This window comes from Phacochoerus africanus, chromosome 1 (genome assembly GCF_016906955.1).
Source record: "Phacochoerus africanus isolate WHEZ1 chromosome 1, ROS_Pafr_v1, whole genome shotgun sequence".
NCBI classification, from domain to species: domain Eukaryota; kingdom Metazoa; phylum Chordata; class Mammalia; order Artiodactyla; family Suidae; genus Phacochoerus; species Phacochoerus africanus.
This window is the reverse complement of record NC_062544.1, coordinates 71,702,898-71,718,920: the sequence shown is the minus strand read 5'-3', so window position 1 is coordinate 71,718,920 and position 16,023 is coordinate 71,702,898. Positions and strand designations below refer to the sequence as shown.

The 16,023-nt window shown below is 36.1% G+C and overlaps 1 protein-coding gene across 4 annotated transcripts in view; it reads right to left on the bottom strand.

The window, feature by feature from the left end:
- CDH18 (cadherin 18) overlaps positions 1-16,023 on the bottom strand; it is a 721,675-nt gene that overhangs the window by 473,002 nt on the left and 232,650 nt on the right. For 2 of the 4 annotated variants that reach the window (XM_047767734.1, XM_047767743.1), the window contains exon 1: positions 14,070-14,240. The exons of 1 other annotated variant lie outside the window; for it this stretch is intronic. The gene's annotated coding sequence lies outside the window, so the exon portion shown is untranslated. Of the gene's footprint in view, positions 1-14,069; positions 14,241-16,023 lie in introns of those variants that run through there. One more of the 4 variants, XM_047767715.1, reaches the window with a different exon arrangement.

Sequence of the window (16,023 nt, the reverse complement as noted above, 5' to 3'; positions counted from 1 at the left end):
CTCTAGTTGGAGGTGAAAAAAAAAGGAATGAATAAACTAATATATATTATCATTGAAGACATGCAAAAATAGGCTGGGTTGGATAGACAGCTACTTTAGGATAGAGCAATATTCTTAATAGCAGTAGATTAAGCCTGAAGGATAGAGAGGTAAGGTAGAAAAATATGAAGAAAGGACTTTTCAGACAACAGGAATAATAAGCTCAAAGCTGTGAGAAAGGTTTGGCATATCTAACGAGGGGAAAGCATGAAAGAATAGCTTGGTGGGTAGAGGTGGGGATCAAGCAGGAGATGGGGGCTGAGTGAGATGCCAGGATTTGAGAGGCCACAGCAAAAACTTAACCTTTTACTACACATAAAAATTGGGATTCCCTGAAAGGTTTTGAAAGTGAAGAATAGCATCTACTGATTTACATTTCTAAGAAGTTTGTGATGGCTGGTATATGGTAAATGATCTGAGAAGGGCATTTGCTGATACAAGCAGACCAAAGGAGACTCCTGTAGAAGAGAGGATGGTGACTTGAACTAGTGTGGTGGCAGCAGAGATGAAAGCGGTAAATATGTTTTAAATCTATTTTAGTTGTAAAATGCATAGAACTTGAGAGTGATGGAATTAGGGTGAGGAAGGTGTAATGGCGCTCTCTCAGTTTTCAGATTTGTGTAAATGGTGCTATCACTTGCTGAGATGATTGAAATAGGTTACATCTGAGCAGAGTAAATGGCTAGTGGGGTCCTGAGAGGTTTTTTTTGTATTGTTTTGTTTTGTTTTTAAAGATGGGAGTTACCAGAGCACACACTTATAGGAATGATCTGTTAGAAAGGGACAGTTTGATGATGTAGCCGATGAAAAGGTAGAGTTGAGAGGGTTTAGGGAGGAACATCTGAGAACAGGGTATGGATAATAGAAGGAATGTTCTTTCATTATAAATTGAGCAGAGAAAAGGGATTGGAATATAGATACCAGTTCATATATGGATTTGGTGGAGGGGACATGGGATAGTAGCTGGGATAGTAATCCCATTGAGATTTAAAAATTTTATATCCATAATGCGAGGCAAGGCCATCAGCTGAGATCCAGGGTCAAGGGGGTACGGAGGCTGGTTGGGATAGAGGCATGTCAGATGGAAGAAAACAGGGCATGGTCCACTCTGATTTGGCTGCTACAAATTGTATGAACTTCTATGATGTCAGTTTACTCTTATACAATATGAAGTTACTATCTGCCCAACCTGCCGACCTTCCAGAAAAAGACTTTCAGCTAACTATACACATATAAATTATAAATGAAAAATTATGTAATACATTGAAATACATCAATAATTTGATTAAAATCTGACTTCAAAGTATACATTAGATCATTTCTCTGAAGTTTTCACTATATCGTCTCCATATAAAGAAATTACATTAAATTTATTTATTGGGCCAATGAAAATTATTTTGCCAAAATGTGCTTTCATATTTTATAAAATTATTTTCTTAACTAAAAAATACTAATGAAACACAATAAATTGGAAAATGTACTGGTATTAGATGAAAAATTAATGTGCAAAAAAGGAAACTCTGGAGTTTCCAGGAGAAATGTGTACTTTGATAAACATCTGAAGGGCAGGCTCTGAACTGAATATTTCGATAGAGCAGAAAGATCAATAACAAACACAATCTGATTTGAAGCAATTGTTATTTTAAATATTTCATGTCTCTCAGAAAATCAAATTTTTACAAAGAATGCTTTTTTGTTCTTAATAAATTGGAGACATAAACAGGAATTAACTAAGAATAAACTATTCTTGTGGAGTTTATTGATTAGAACAATCTGGCCTTTTCATTGAGTTAATGTGGTGCTTTTTCATTTTAAATGTTTGGCATTCCCTTTGTAAAAGAATGGGTATCATTTCCAGGATGCTGACAGAGTGTCCTAGTTTACTTCTTTCTGAAAGCCACAATTTTACACTCAGAAGAGTCAGCACTTCCAGGATACTAATACCAAGTTTATGTTAAAAAAAAAAAACCCTTTGCATACACACAAAATCCTCCTTAGCACGGGTCTGAAAATGGAATGAGACATTTCTCAGAGGAACAAGCTATTCCTGTTACCTATCTCAAGAGTCGCACAGGAGCTGCTTTTGAAATTGGTGAGAGCATTTTATCTGCAAGGGTGATTCATGCCTTGGCAATTTCAAACCAGTGATATTCGTGTACTACTAATTCTTGTCATTTCGTAAGTTTTTCCTTTCACTACTCAAGTGAGTACTAAATGGCTCCAAGTAAAATTTTCTTAGTGAAACTTCCATAAATTCTGTTAAAAAACTCTGAAACAAATGATTTTAAATTTTACTTTATATAATGTAGTCAATAAATCCAGGAAAAATTATCTCCAGATGTCATAGCCAATGTAAGGTATCACAGATTTTTGTCAACCTACAGGTAATTAGAGGAAAAAGAATTGAGAAAGAAATCACATATTCTCTGTGATAATTAATATATTATATACTATATATTCTATATATATTCTATATATATTCTATATATATTCTATATATAGAATATATATATTCTATATATATATTCTATATATATATTCTATATATTCTATATATATATTATATACTATATATTCTATATATAGAAATCACATATTCTCTGTGATAATTAATATATTATATACTATATATTCTATATATATATATATTCTATATATACTATATATTTCTATATATATACATATATATATATATTTGGAATATCTATATTTTAAAATGTGTTGTTTTAGTCCTTTACGGAGAAGACACAGTAGTCAAGCAATATCCAAGACCTTTAAACTATCTTGAAGAATGACCAACTCCAGTGATGACTGTTACAAATGTTTCAGGGAAGGAAATGTGGGCTTAGTCCACAGTATTGAATGGTTTCAGAAAAATGGATGCTGTAATATTTAGGTATATTCTTTAAGAGTCACATAAGGTGGCATTGGAGAAAGAAGAGAACGAGAATTGGAGGGGACTAAGAAGATTACAATGATTGGTAGAACCAAGAACGGCAGAGGGAAGAGGTAAGGTGTTTAGAAATACACTAATACGAATACTCATACTACTAATAATTAGAGTTGGAAATAGGAAAACAGAAGAAGCTGCTGTGAATTGAAATTTGTACCTCCAAAATTCTTATGTTGAAGCCCTAATGTAATGGGATTTAGAGATGGGGCCCTTGGAAGGTAATTCAGTTTTAATGAGGTTAAGAGGTAGGAATCTTATGATGGGGATGGGAAGAAATACCAGAGAGCTTGCTCATGCAAGTGTGCACACTCTCTCTGTCATGTGATGACACAGCAAAAAAGTGATCCCCTATAGACCAGGAAGAGAGAAGCAAACACTCACCAGGAAACTGAACTGGCCAGCACCTTAATCTTAGACCTCCTAGCCTCTAGAACTGTGAGAAGTAAATTTCTGTTCTTTAAGCCACACAGTCTATGAATTTTGGTATGACTGCCAGTTAACTAATACATGGACAAATCACATTAGAAGGAATAAGACTAAAGATTGACAAAAGAGATGCAATGTGGCGGGACAAAAAGACAGAAGCAGAGCTGAAACAAGATAAAAAATAAAGACAAGAATCATTTTGATATATGGATTTGTAGAGATTTTAATGACCTAATATTAAGTAAAAATGTGTTAAACAGTAAAACATTCTTTTAAAAAATTCAAAAATATCTGTGTGCATATTGCAACATATATGCATACATATGTTTGACATATATGTTAACCCATGTGCTTTATGGGTGTATAGAGAAAGGTAATAGATAAAAAATATAATTTTTGGATATTTTAGCTGAGTCAGGGATTCAAGAAAGGAAAATGGAGGTTATTAATCTTTCTCATCATTTGACCGGTCAGACTGAATACTACCACTTAAGGAATTAGTAGAAAAAATATAATAAATCAGAAAAGCAAAACACATAAAAGGAAAATAAAATTTCACTTGATTACATGACAGGAATAGACACTAACTTAGAGCCAGGGCCTGTGAAAGCAGATCAGGGCACTCAGATCTGGAATATGGAAGCTCAGATGGACAATTTGTTCCAGTGCCTCCAACATCAACTAGCTGGTTTAGGGGAGACGGGTGTGCAAAACTCATCTGAGTTTTCCTCCTATCTTGGGTTTAATCCATGTGCCCACAGAGGTCATATTACCAATATGAGAACCATTTGTTCAACAGGGCTTTTATAACCAGGAATGAGCAAATAATATCCATGGAATATTTTAAAGATTGAAATAAAACTATAATCAGCCAAAGGAGTTCCCACTGTGCCTCAAGGATACTAGTCAGGTTCTTAACCCAATGGCATAGGCCAGCAGCTGCAGCTCCCGTTCAACCCCTAGCCTGGGAACTTCCATGTGCCATGGTACAGCCATTAAAAAAAAGAAAAAAAATGTAATCCGCCAAATATTATTAGGTGATTTACTTCATTCTTCTATTTTTTTTCCATACATTTGAAATTTGCCCCACATTTTTCTAGGAACAGTTTCATTACTGTTGTGCTCTAAACATGAGAAAGAGCCATTCAAACTGGGAAGACAAATAACTTTTCCCCTATTTAACATCTTTAGAAAGGGTAAGTAATATTTATTTAAAGAGTAGATCAGTAGAAGAACACAGATTTCCATAGTTTCATTTTAAATGTTTCTTTGTTAATTATAGCAGGTTATATGTTTATACCCTGTAAATTATAGAACATTCTATCATAATTTTGCTTTTGTAATTACTAAAAAGTTGAATAAATATTTCCTGTACTGCAGAAGTAAAAAGGGGAGAAGGCCATTTGTTTATTTTGCTGTACATTCTGTATTTTACTTTATGTGTGCATTAATGTTTGCATTAAGTACTGTACAATGCCTTGTAAGCCATGTTTGGACAGGAAACAAAAGTCCAGTAAACTCATGTAAATAGAAGCACAATGTACTTAACTGGGAACAAGAAAGTGTTTATTAGGTTGGATATACTATTTTCTTTCATTAGGAATAATTTTAGCTTACATTCTTTTAAGGAAATATCCTTCAGGTTTGATATCATGACTCTCTCATCAATTTGATATTGAACAATATAATAATCTCAGGTTAATTGTAAAAGTACTCCATATTCATTAATATTCTATATCTTCATTCTCAGAAAATTTGCATGAGGATTTATTTATGAAAGGCATAACTTAATACCTCATGCTAGCTGTATTAGTTTCTTAGTGATACCATCCATAACAAAGTACCACAAACTTAGTGGCTTCCAACAACAACACAGTTATTATCTTATGGTTCTGTAGGTCTGAACTTTGATGAGGGTCAGCTCAGAAGTCTGAAATGAGCCACAGCTGAGCTAAAATTAAGGCGTCAACATGGTTGCCTTCCTTCCTAGAGGCTCTAAGGGAGAACTGTTGTCTTTTCCAATTTCTAGAAGCTTCCCAAGGCACTTGGTACTTTCCACATTCCAACCCAGCAACATAAGATTGAGTCCTTTTCAGGTCATCACTCTGACCTCCTGTGCGCCTATTTCTTCCACTTTTAAATCCCCTTATGATTACAATAAGCCCACTGATCCTGATGATCAAAGAACATCTCCTTATTTTAGGATAGCTTAGTTAGCAACCTTAATTCCATCTGCACTGTTCATCCTCCTTTGCCAGGTAAGAACCTAGCCACAGATTCCAGGAATTAGGTCCTGACATCTTTGGGGACAATCATTCGGCACATCACATTAGACTTCAGCATAGTCACACACAGCACTCATACATTATTAAAACTGTTCAAAGTGTTGTAACTTCTCTTACAAAACTGCTTCAGAAGTTGCATCACTTAATTTATCTGAGATTATACACATTCTAAGTGAAGCTTGGTTGATAAAGTGTTAGCTGGTAATCAAACTGATTATTGCCCATTTAGATTAAGAAACAGAATGTGATCTGAAAGTCATAAAGTTGTGTGTGTGTATTCCTTGGAAGAGTTGTATGAAAGAATGCTTTAATCAGTGTCAGCGTCACTGATATAATCCACTAATATAGTCATCTTGCATTTTTGCTTATAGATCAGTTTTGCAACATTATAGTCACCTTATACTTGCAGCTGAAACTGTAGATTTATATCTTGGTTCTTAATATATTTCTCCAACACTTCAAAGGCTGAATATAAATCACTGGTAGGATGGCAAAGTAAAAACACAGTTTCTTAATTGGAATATTGGCTACAGGAAAGTTTTCATAACTATTCTTTCACTATTTTTAGAATAATTTTGGGTTGGCAAGAAGCAAAGTTTTTAGTTATCAGTAAATGAGATATATTTAATGTTGCAAATGTCAGATCTGAAAGGCATTAATTGTAACATCAAAATTCAGGTAAAGCTAATAAAAACATTAGAAGATAAGAACTATATTGATGGATAAAATCCACAGATGATTAAACCAATGATTTTGTGTCATTATTTGCTTTTACGACATAGGACACTTTCCACTTGTTTGTAAAATCAGGCTCCCATTGAATCTAAAAGGATTACTATATATAGATAAGTTTGAAAGAAGCAGCTATAATGAGTAAGGTCTTTCAAAGAGGAACTTTTTTTTAGTTTAAGGAAATGAAATCTTTATACTTAAAATGAAAATATGCAAATAAAAATGATATGATTTTATGTGTTTGGGAGTTTATGTTTCAATAATTTAAAATGTTTTTCAAGACAGTGTCTTCCTTAAAACACATACTCCCCTGGCTTTCAGGACACTTTTCTCGTGGGGCTCTCTTCCTTCCTCTCCAGCTGTGTTGGTTTTTCTTCATTTTCCCAACCTATAGGGGTTAGGTTGCTCCATGTCCTGATCCACGTGTTTTTCATCTTTTCATTCATGAAGTCTACAGAGTAAAGACTCCGAAATTCCTACCTGAGCAGACAGCTCTTCTCTAAACTCCATGCTTGTGCATTCAACTGACTCCATGCCATTACCACTTGAACATTTAAATCTAACAACGTATAAACTCAGTTCTCATCTCTTGCTGGCCCTCCTTTCCCTACTAAAATTTGTTCTGTCCAATTCTTTCCCTTCTTAGAAGACAACAAATCCAACTTTCTAGCTGCTCAGGATACAACAACATATATCATCCTTTACCCTCACTGTCCCCCACCACCCCTCCATCTCATACAATAGTGTGTCCTGTCAGCTTTAATTTCAAGGTAAATATGCAGTCCAACCTCTTCTTCAACCTCTACTGAAAGTCACTATCTTCTCTCTGAATTAGTTCAATAGCTCCAGATCTGGCCTATATCTGTCCTAGCTCCTCTTCAGTCTAACACTGTGACCAGAGTTTGTGATTGAAATACAGGTGATTAGTAACCTTAATCTCACCTTCACACTTAACTCTTCTTTGCTGTGTGATATAAAAAATACATCATGTTATTTCTCTGCTCAGGAATATCCAATGCCACCCCAGATCTACAAAAAACCCAGAAGTACTTAGACACATTTATAGCATCTACACATGATCCCGTTTCCATTATCTCCTAACAGTATCTCCTCCTTGGCTCCATTTCTGTTACTTCACTCAAGATATGCTGGCCTTCTTGCTATTATTCCAAGAAGACAGGCAAGCCCCTGCTCTGAGACTTTTGTTCTTGCTTTTCACCTTCCCTAGAATCTGATTTCTCAATATCAAACACTGTTCATATTCATACTTCTTCCAAGGTCATCTTCTCAGTGAGGGATTCCTAGCCATTACAGCTAAAATATCAAACCACCACCTATCTCTTCAAAATTTCATCCCCCATCCCCCTTTCCTCTTCCTCTCTTAACAATGATCATGTTCTCCAAGTAATAATATAGTTCCCTTGTTTACCATCTCTTTTCTCAAGTAGTATATAATCCCCGTAAGTGAATTTAATATAGTAAAACAGAATTGAATATTTCATTTGGTTTCATTTTTCTTTTAAAAATATAACAAATCTTCAAAAGTCAAATTCCAATCACCAGAACTGAAAATCCTACTGAATAGTCTTTTAGAACTGGTTGACTTTTCAATCAATAACACAGGCTTTCTCAACTATGGCTTAGTTATTTAATTTTACTATTTTTTTAATTATTAAAAAGTGTTGTAGTTGATTTAAAACAGGGTGTTACTCTCTACTGTACAGAAAAGTGATTCAGTTATATACATGTACTCTTTTTCAGAAGTTAAATTGTATCAATCAGCCAATAAGTGGGCTCTTTAAAAAAGCAGCAAAACTGCATACAACCAAAATAGCTTCTGTTTATATTTTCATGGCTAATTTAAATTATATCACACATTGCAGCTGAAAGGTACTAATTACACATATTTTTAAAATATGGATAATATAAACAATACAGAAATTTTCAAGGGATACACAGTTTTGCCCCAGTGCGGTACCAACTAAATTGATTTTCTTGAAATCCTTTTTAAAATCAGAATGTACATGAAATTTTGTATCATTTATTGTTACACAAATTTCCATAAATATATGATTATTTAGATTCAAATTCCTCAATTAATTTTCATTTCTTAAGGGGTTTCTTCAATTGGGGATCTTTGGTTTCTTTCCTAGTAATTTACTCCTTGAAGTTACATGTAAAAGGATCTGCTTTTTCCTGTTTCTGGCAATGGATTGCAAATTGTTTCTCAAAACTGTTGTATTAATTTTCACTTTCACCATGAATCACTATAAATAAGAGTTTTATCACACCTTTACCAGCATTGGTTTCAAAAGTTATTTGTAATATGATGCTTCAGTAGGTTAAAATGGCATCCTGTCTTCTTTTAAATCCCATTGATATCTGTGAGTTTAACGTAGACAGGTATTTTTATTTAAAATACTTTTGGCATCAGGTAGACTGAATGAAAATAATTGGATAAAGTGAAATTGCCAGGCACATGGGGTGGTACATAGCTATATAGATGAAACATATTGACTTTAAAGGCCTAAATATAATGACAATAAATATCTATTTGAAGATCCTTATGACCACGTGTACATAAAATGAAATGGAAATGATAGTTAAATTCCTCTTTTCAGTGGAGGCATCTGCAAAGACCAAATTCATTTTACTGGCAATTCATCTATCATATTCCATGCAGTGTGAGTAAAATGTTGAATAAGCCAGTCCTGGGGAGCTCAGATAAGTGAGATACTTCTTTTTCAACTATTTCACTCAAACGCTTTTAGGAATCAAACTCTGTTTATTTTATTCTCAGACTGCCAAGAAGTTTCCTAAGTTCCTAACCCAGCAGTACAGAACTTTATGTATCAGAATATTCTCTGGTATCTACAGAAGCAACACCTGGGCACATCAGGGTACATTAGACCAAATATTCCTCTTCTACTCACTCCTACATTTCCCCACTGCCCACTTACTTTCCTGGACATCCATTCTTGGAACGGGTACTGCACTTAAAAGTCAAAATGCTATCAGCAACGATAGAAATGATAAATTATTTAATTTGTGCTGGTCTTGTCTTTACTCTTCATTTAAAAATAGTTAATAGGGTATTACTTAAATGCACGATAGTACATCTACACAATAATATGTGGTGGTCATGATGTATAACACTCAACGTGGCAGGGGCATCAACCAATCTGAAATCATCCTACCGTAAGGATACAATTGCAAGAACACGCATGTGCCTCACACTGAGCTAGATTTAAATATCAGGACCGTGCCTAATAGTGTTCTTGGTAAATACTCATGAATTGCTTAGAGACCCACATGGAAGAGATTAGACTATAAAATTAGCGGGGGATTTTATCAACTTCCATTTATTTTATCTAAATATATTTTTGTGTACATCTGCTTATGGAATGCATTCATCTCTATATAACTGTGTTTAAATCATTAATTTCAAAATTACATGTAGACATATTAATTTATTCATTTAAAAATCACTTAAAATATATATCAAATGGGTAAGAACAGTATTGTTAAAAAGTAAATTTCAAGGTGTATTCTATGTGCTACTTCTGCATTTTTAAACAAATCACAAATGTGGATAACATGGGAAAGGATGGAAATAAGAGAGAAAATTGAGGTCCATCCACAACATAAAACACATATTTCAAAATGAAGATATTCTATTTCATTCATGAAAATTTTTTCTTTTTAGGGTTGCACCTGCAGCATAAATTCCCAGGCTAGAGGTCGAATCATAGATGCAGATGAAGCCTATGGCACAGCCATGGCAAAACTGGATCTGAACCACATTTATGACCTACATTGTAACTGTGGCAATGCCGGATCCTTATCCCACTGAGTGAGGTGAGGGATCAAACCCACATCCTCACAGAGACAATATCAAATCCTTAACCCACTGAGCCACAATGGGAACTCAGAAAAAACCTTTTTTTTTTTTTTTCTTTTCAGGGCTGCACCAGGGGCATATGGAGGTTCCCAGGCTAGGGGTCGAATCAGAGCTATAGCTGCTGGCCTATACCGCAGCCACAGCAACACAGGATCCGTAACCCACTGAGCAAGGCCAGGGATCGAACCTGAAACCCCACGGTTCCTAGTCAGATTTGTTTCTGCTGTGCCATGATGGGAACTCCGAAAAAAAAAAAATTAATACTGCCGTTTCTTACAGATGATTTTGAACTACTCTAGAATACTAAGATTTAGCTTGCTGAGTCAGTTCTCAAAAAATACATCACCAAAGAAATTGAAACAATGATAATTTACCAATATTGGTATATATCTTTATCAATTACAACCCATTTGACAGCTTGTATTATTTGGTTCTCATGCCTATTCTTATCCCCTTTTGCAGATGAGGGAAAATGACCTATGTATATAAGTAACATGTGACATAAGTAATCTGAGCCAAGACCCATGTTCTGTCATGGCTTCAAACCATTATGCCTGGTATTTTTTTTTTTTTTTTCTCATTGTGCTACATATCACTGCTGGTTAAGAACTATTTTTTTCAAACCAAAATGCTTCCCTTTTACCTCTGAACCTTCAAACATTATAAACTACTCCAAGCACAATGGAATTACTAGAGTGAATACCCTCCCCCTGACACCCCAAACATATACATACTCAAGAAAAAATATCAAAAGCAATTGTAGAGAGCATCATATCTTTCATTCACTATATTAAAGGCTCCTCTGAAAGAAACAAATTCAAGTGAAATTTGTCTTCAGACTCAACATCTACATTTTCCTTTGCACTTTTTATTTCCTTTTGTTCCCACAAATTTTAGCATATGATAGTAGAGCCTAGACTCTCAGTTCACAGAAAAATATAATATGGATAAGATCTTCCACATTTTTGTGTTAGGGACCCAATGAAACACCTACACATTGTTATTCGTTCAAAGCAAAAGACGAGGGATCCTTGTAGAACACCCAAACTGAACTAAACGTGGACACTTTCAAAGGAAGAGGAGAGACATTTTGTCCCCCAACTCCCCAGGGATTAGTTAACAATGTCTCAAGATATCTGAGGTTGTGGCAGTTTGGGGGTGCTGCTACTGGCATCTAGTGGGTGGAAAACGGGGATGCTGCTAGGCATTCTACAATAAACATGAAAGCCCTCCCGCCATTAGAATTATATAGCACACAATATCAATAGCACCAAAGTTAAGGAGCTCTAATATAGAATATAGTTTTATAGACATGTGCAATGCAACTACAAGGAAGGCATATAATTGAGCAAATTCAGGAGTCTGAAGTCTTCTACTTATTTTTTAAAAAAATAACATAAAACAGCAAAGGACATACACTCTTCTTAAATCTCTCAATCTCCTTCTCTCACTTTTCAACCAACTACATTGCATCAGATACATGCACTTGCAATAAGCAGATTTTTCCAGGTTTCAATACTATCCTAGATCTGAAGTGTGCATGCATGTTTAGAGTCTAAAGGACAATTACATCAAGCTGCCTGTATATAAGGTATACTAATCATAAGGTCTTCTAATTATCGAGTCAAATACAGGACAAATGGGGCACAAACTTGTGAAAATATGGTTTGTATTTAAATAGATCATAAAAGTCAACAAAAAGCATAACAATGATGCTTATATAAGCCAAATAAAAAAAAGTCTTTTATATTTACTATATATAGCACCCATCATATAAACTTGGACTAAGTAACTCATGATTCCACTATATCCATCCAAATAGGCTCATAAGAAGGAATAATAATTTACATTCTGCTTAATGTGTAGACTTTGATCAAGCACTGCTTGCTATCAAGCATGCTATAGCTAATTACTTTCAACATTTGCTGGACAGAGTTACATCTTGAGTTTCCTTGTCACTTACCTTCATTCTACTACTAAACTCCCCTTCACTGTGAGGTTATCTTTAAGTGGGCAATTCTGGTGCATCTAAAAGAGCAAATCCTCATTTTCTACCTCCCACTGTTGTCAAGAGAGGAGATCAAACTCGACTATTGGTATCATTTTATGTTTTCCTCCCCTTAAGTTAGCTACCTCTGTGAAAAAGCATCATCATTATGGTTTATAAAATACTCCTCTAACAAGGCCCATTAAATGAAAGCCTTATTAAGTGAAGAAATGGGTTGACCTATACTTGGTTATTTTATTATCAGGAAGCCTGAAATTGAACATGTAACAGGAGGCTTGAAAGTAACAAATGATAATTGTTTCTTCCACCAGAGTGTTAGGCTATAGAACTAATTCTTTACTAGTATCACATCCTGCCTCCCTCCTCCCATATCCAGGAAGCTGCATCTGAGATCCAGTCTGGACCTCTAACTCTTGATTTAGGATTACATGTTTTCTCTGATAAGACAAGTCCACTGAAACAGAGGAGAACAATTACTGCATAAGGAAAGCCCCCTGCTTTGACAAATCTGTGGGTGATCACAAAGTGAAAAATAAAGATTCCAAACACAGTCGGAGCCTGTAGGGTGTTTTTTTTTTTTTTTCTCCCCTCCCCCCCTTTTTTTGGTTGGATAATAAAATCTTTCTCTGATCTGTTTCTCTCAGCTCAAAGCTGTGATGCCATCACCTGAGCAAACTGAAGACCATAATAATCTCAGCTAAGATTTTTATTTTATCATTTCTTCATTTTAGCAGAGAAACAGCAAGAGGCATTTACTCTCGATTAATCTGAAAGTACTTAAAATACAACAAGCATTGATATAAGGAGACACTTGAATAATTAGCTAATAAAATTTTATTTTTCACCTGTTACATATGACAGGTTTTCCTAGTTCCACCTCTGTACGCACAACACACACACACACACACACACACACAAACATGCATAATTTTACCTTGTTTTTAGGTATGAAAACTAAGACAAAATCATTGTTAGTTCTAAACTCAAATCAGGTTCAGGAAGTTAAGAAATGAATCAGAGTTAGCAAACATAAGGGCATATACTAAATAAAGTGTTTTGCTGATGGCAGAAGGGTACCTAATTCCTTTTCATGCATCATTTATAGTGCCCTTTAAAAGAAGGAAAAGTTTCATCTTAAGCTTTAATAAGCATTTATAGAAACGTTTCACAAAAGAAAAAAGAAGAAAGGAAATGAGCCTTGCCCTACTGCAGCTTGAGTGCTCAGATTATCATGTAATTTCAGAGGATACTGGAAAGGCAATAATTAAAAAGCACTATGGAAATTTCAATTTCAAATTCCCTGTTTCTATGCTGACAACGCTTTCCCTCACTTTGACAGAGACATAAATGACAGCTTATTTTGATGCCACCACGATTCCAATGTGCCTTGCAGAGTATCCTTCCAACTTCTTCAGGGGGAGAGCAGATAACAGCACATCCACAGATAAACATAAACAGAGACCCAGCTGGATTATCAAGACTCATTCCATAGGCTCTATGGCAACATTCCTGGATAAGAAAAAAAATTTTTTTTAAAAGCTATACTAGCAATGAGGCTTACAAAGCATCAACTCCAACTTTCCCCTTCGCAGCAGATCCTGTGAAACCAACCCAGAGAGGAAGATTTCGCCAAATATTGTTTTGACTCAGAACCGGGTGAGCAGCCCCACTGCACAAAAATATGAATGTCATTCCATAGTAAAGTGGTGTTCATTGAAGCCTTACCTTGGCTGACTTGCCCTAACTGGTGGAAAGGAACTTAATTTATGAGAAGCACAGAGGGGACTTTCTTGGTGCTCCCGGCCCGCGGCTCCGGTCCTCCGAGAGCCCCAGACTCGGCTCCGCGCGCCTGCGAGCCCTGAGCTCGGCAGCTCCGGCTTCTGCAGCTCCGGAGCGCGCCTGTGATTGGCTGGCAGAGCCCGTCCGCCTGATCCTCTCCTCTGTCTCTCCTCCTTCCTCTCCTTCCTGGCTCTCCCGTCTGCCGCCTTTCCCTCTGCTTCCTTTTTTTTTTTTTTTTTTTTCTTTCCCCTTTTAACCCCCATCGTGCATACTTTGGGGGCTGCTAAAATCCTAGAGCACACAGAACGGAGAGCCTGTGGCCCCCATCGGCAAGGTCATGTGCAATGCAATGCCATTGATGGAAACAGTTAAAAATATTAAAAGCCCGGACCGGCGGCTCATCTTTCCATCGGAGCTGAAAAAAATGACGACCAGGACTCCGTACCAGTTGAGACCCTGGGTTCTCCGCAGGGGAGGGGGAGAAGGGGGCCAGAAGTGTTTGACTGTCAGATGGACTGGGAGTAGACCTCGGGAGGGAACCGGGAGAAAAAGCAGGCAGGGCAGGCGCTGAGGTGGCAGGCTGGTAATAAATTTTCCTGTTTCCGTGCAAAGTCGTCACAGCCTGCTAAACATTCAACTGCTGCCTCATTCATCAGTGATCCATAGTCCGGTGATAGCCGCGAGATTTAGCTCGAGTGATGCCCTCTAATACCTTACCCCAAAGTACTCAAGGCATGGAGGGTTTAGAAGAGATAGAGCTTTCCCCTGGAGGTCAGCAGTATATTTGCGAAGATGAACAGGAACCGCAATGCCCTTTCCTAGCCCCTTTGCTTGTGCCAGGATAACTCTCTTTCACACACACATAACTTCAAACATGTTATTACTCCAGAATACATTTAAATGATTTGTAATGTACACAGCTTTTGATAACAAGGACTTCAGGCCTGATTGGTTACATGCACAATTGATGCAAAACGACTTTAGTCCTTTCTCCCAACAGAGTCACCCACACTCACTAAGAACATAAAGTATCCCCGTTTAAAATATTGTAGTAAACAAGTGTAGGAGTTTATCTATATTGAATGGCTACTCCAAGGATCATTTGGCAAATATACTAAGAATTGTACAAGACTATCACTGCAACCACTAAGAGGGCACCCTTACTTGCTCTGGTTAGTTGATAACAATAAATGCTCAGGTTCAGAGATTCAAAGGAACGAGGCTTAAGCTTAAGAGATACAGTGTGATAGAGGGAAGAGGCCCTCTAAAGGCCATGAGACATGGATTCCAATTCTGTCTCAGACTTTCTTCTGTATCAGAACCTGTCTAAACTGTTTCAATTCTCTGAGGCTAGGAAGGCTTCTCTTTAAAATCTAGAGAATAATCTCACTTCATAAGGTCTCTGAGAAAATGAAATGAAAAACTGTGTAATTTTAAAGAAGGGATGTTTTGAATCAGCTAGAGTTTTATTTGACTATCTTTGAGTGATGTGACATGCAGTGGGATTTAATTTGGTTTGGGGTTTGGGTATGATTAAACAAACCAACGGAAACAATCAAAGCAGCCCTCAAATTGGATTATTTCTAATTGAGAAGGAATTGCACATTTAAGTGTGCAGTTACTCCTAAGGAAGATGTTAGGAGACAATGAGAATTTGGAAATCTCTGAAATCGAAACTCTCAGGGAAAAGTGAAATGGAAACAATAGCATGAGAAATAATGAGCCAATGTTGTATTATGTGTTTTGTATATTTTCTCTCATGCTGTTTCTGATTTAAATGAGATTCCCCTTGCAAAATATCTGGACATAAAATCAGAAAATCATATTCATTTTGTGGTTACTGAAAAGAATCCATTTCAAATCTTCCTGTTTTGATGAAGCCCTGGGAACACAAAGAGAA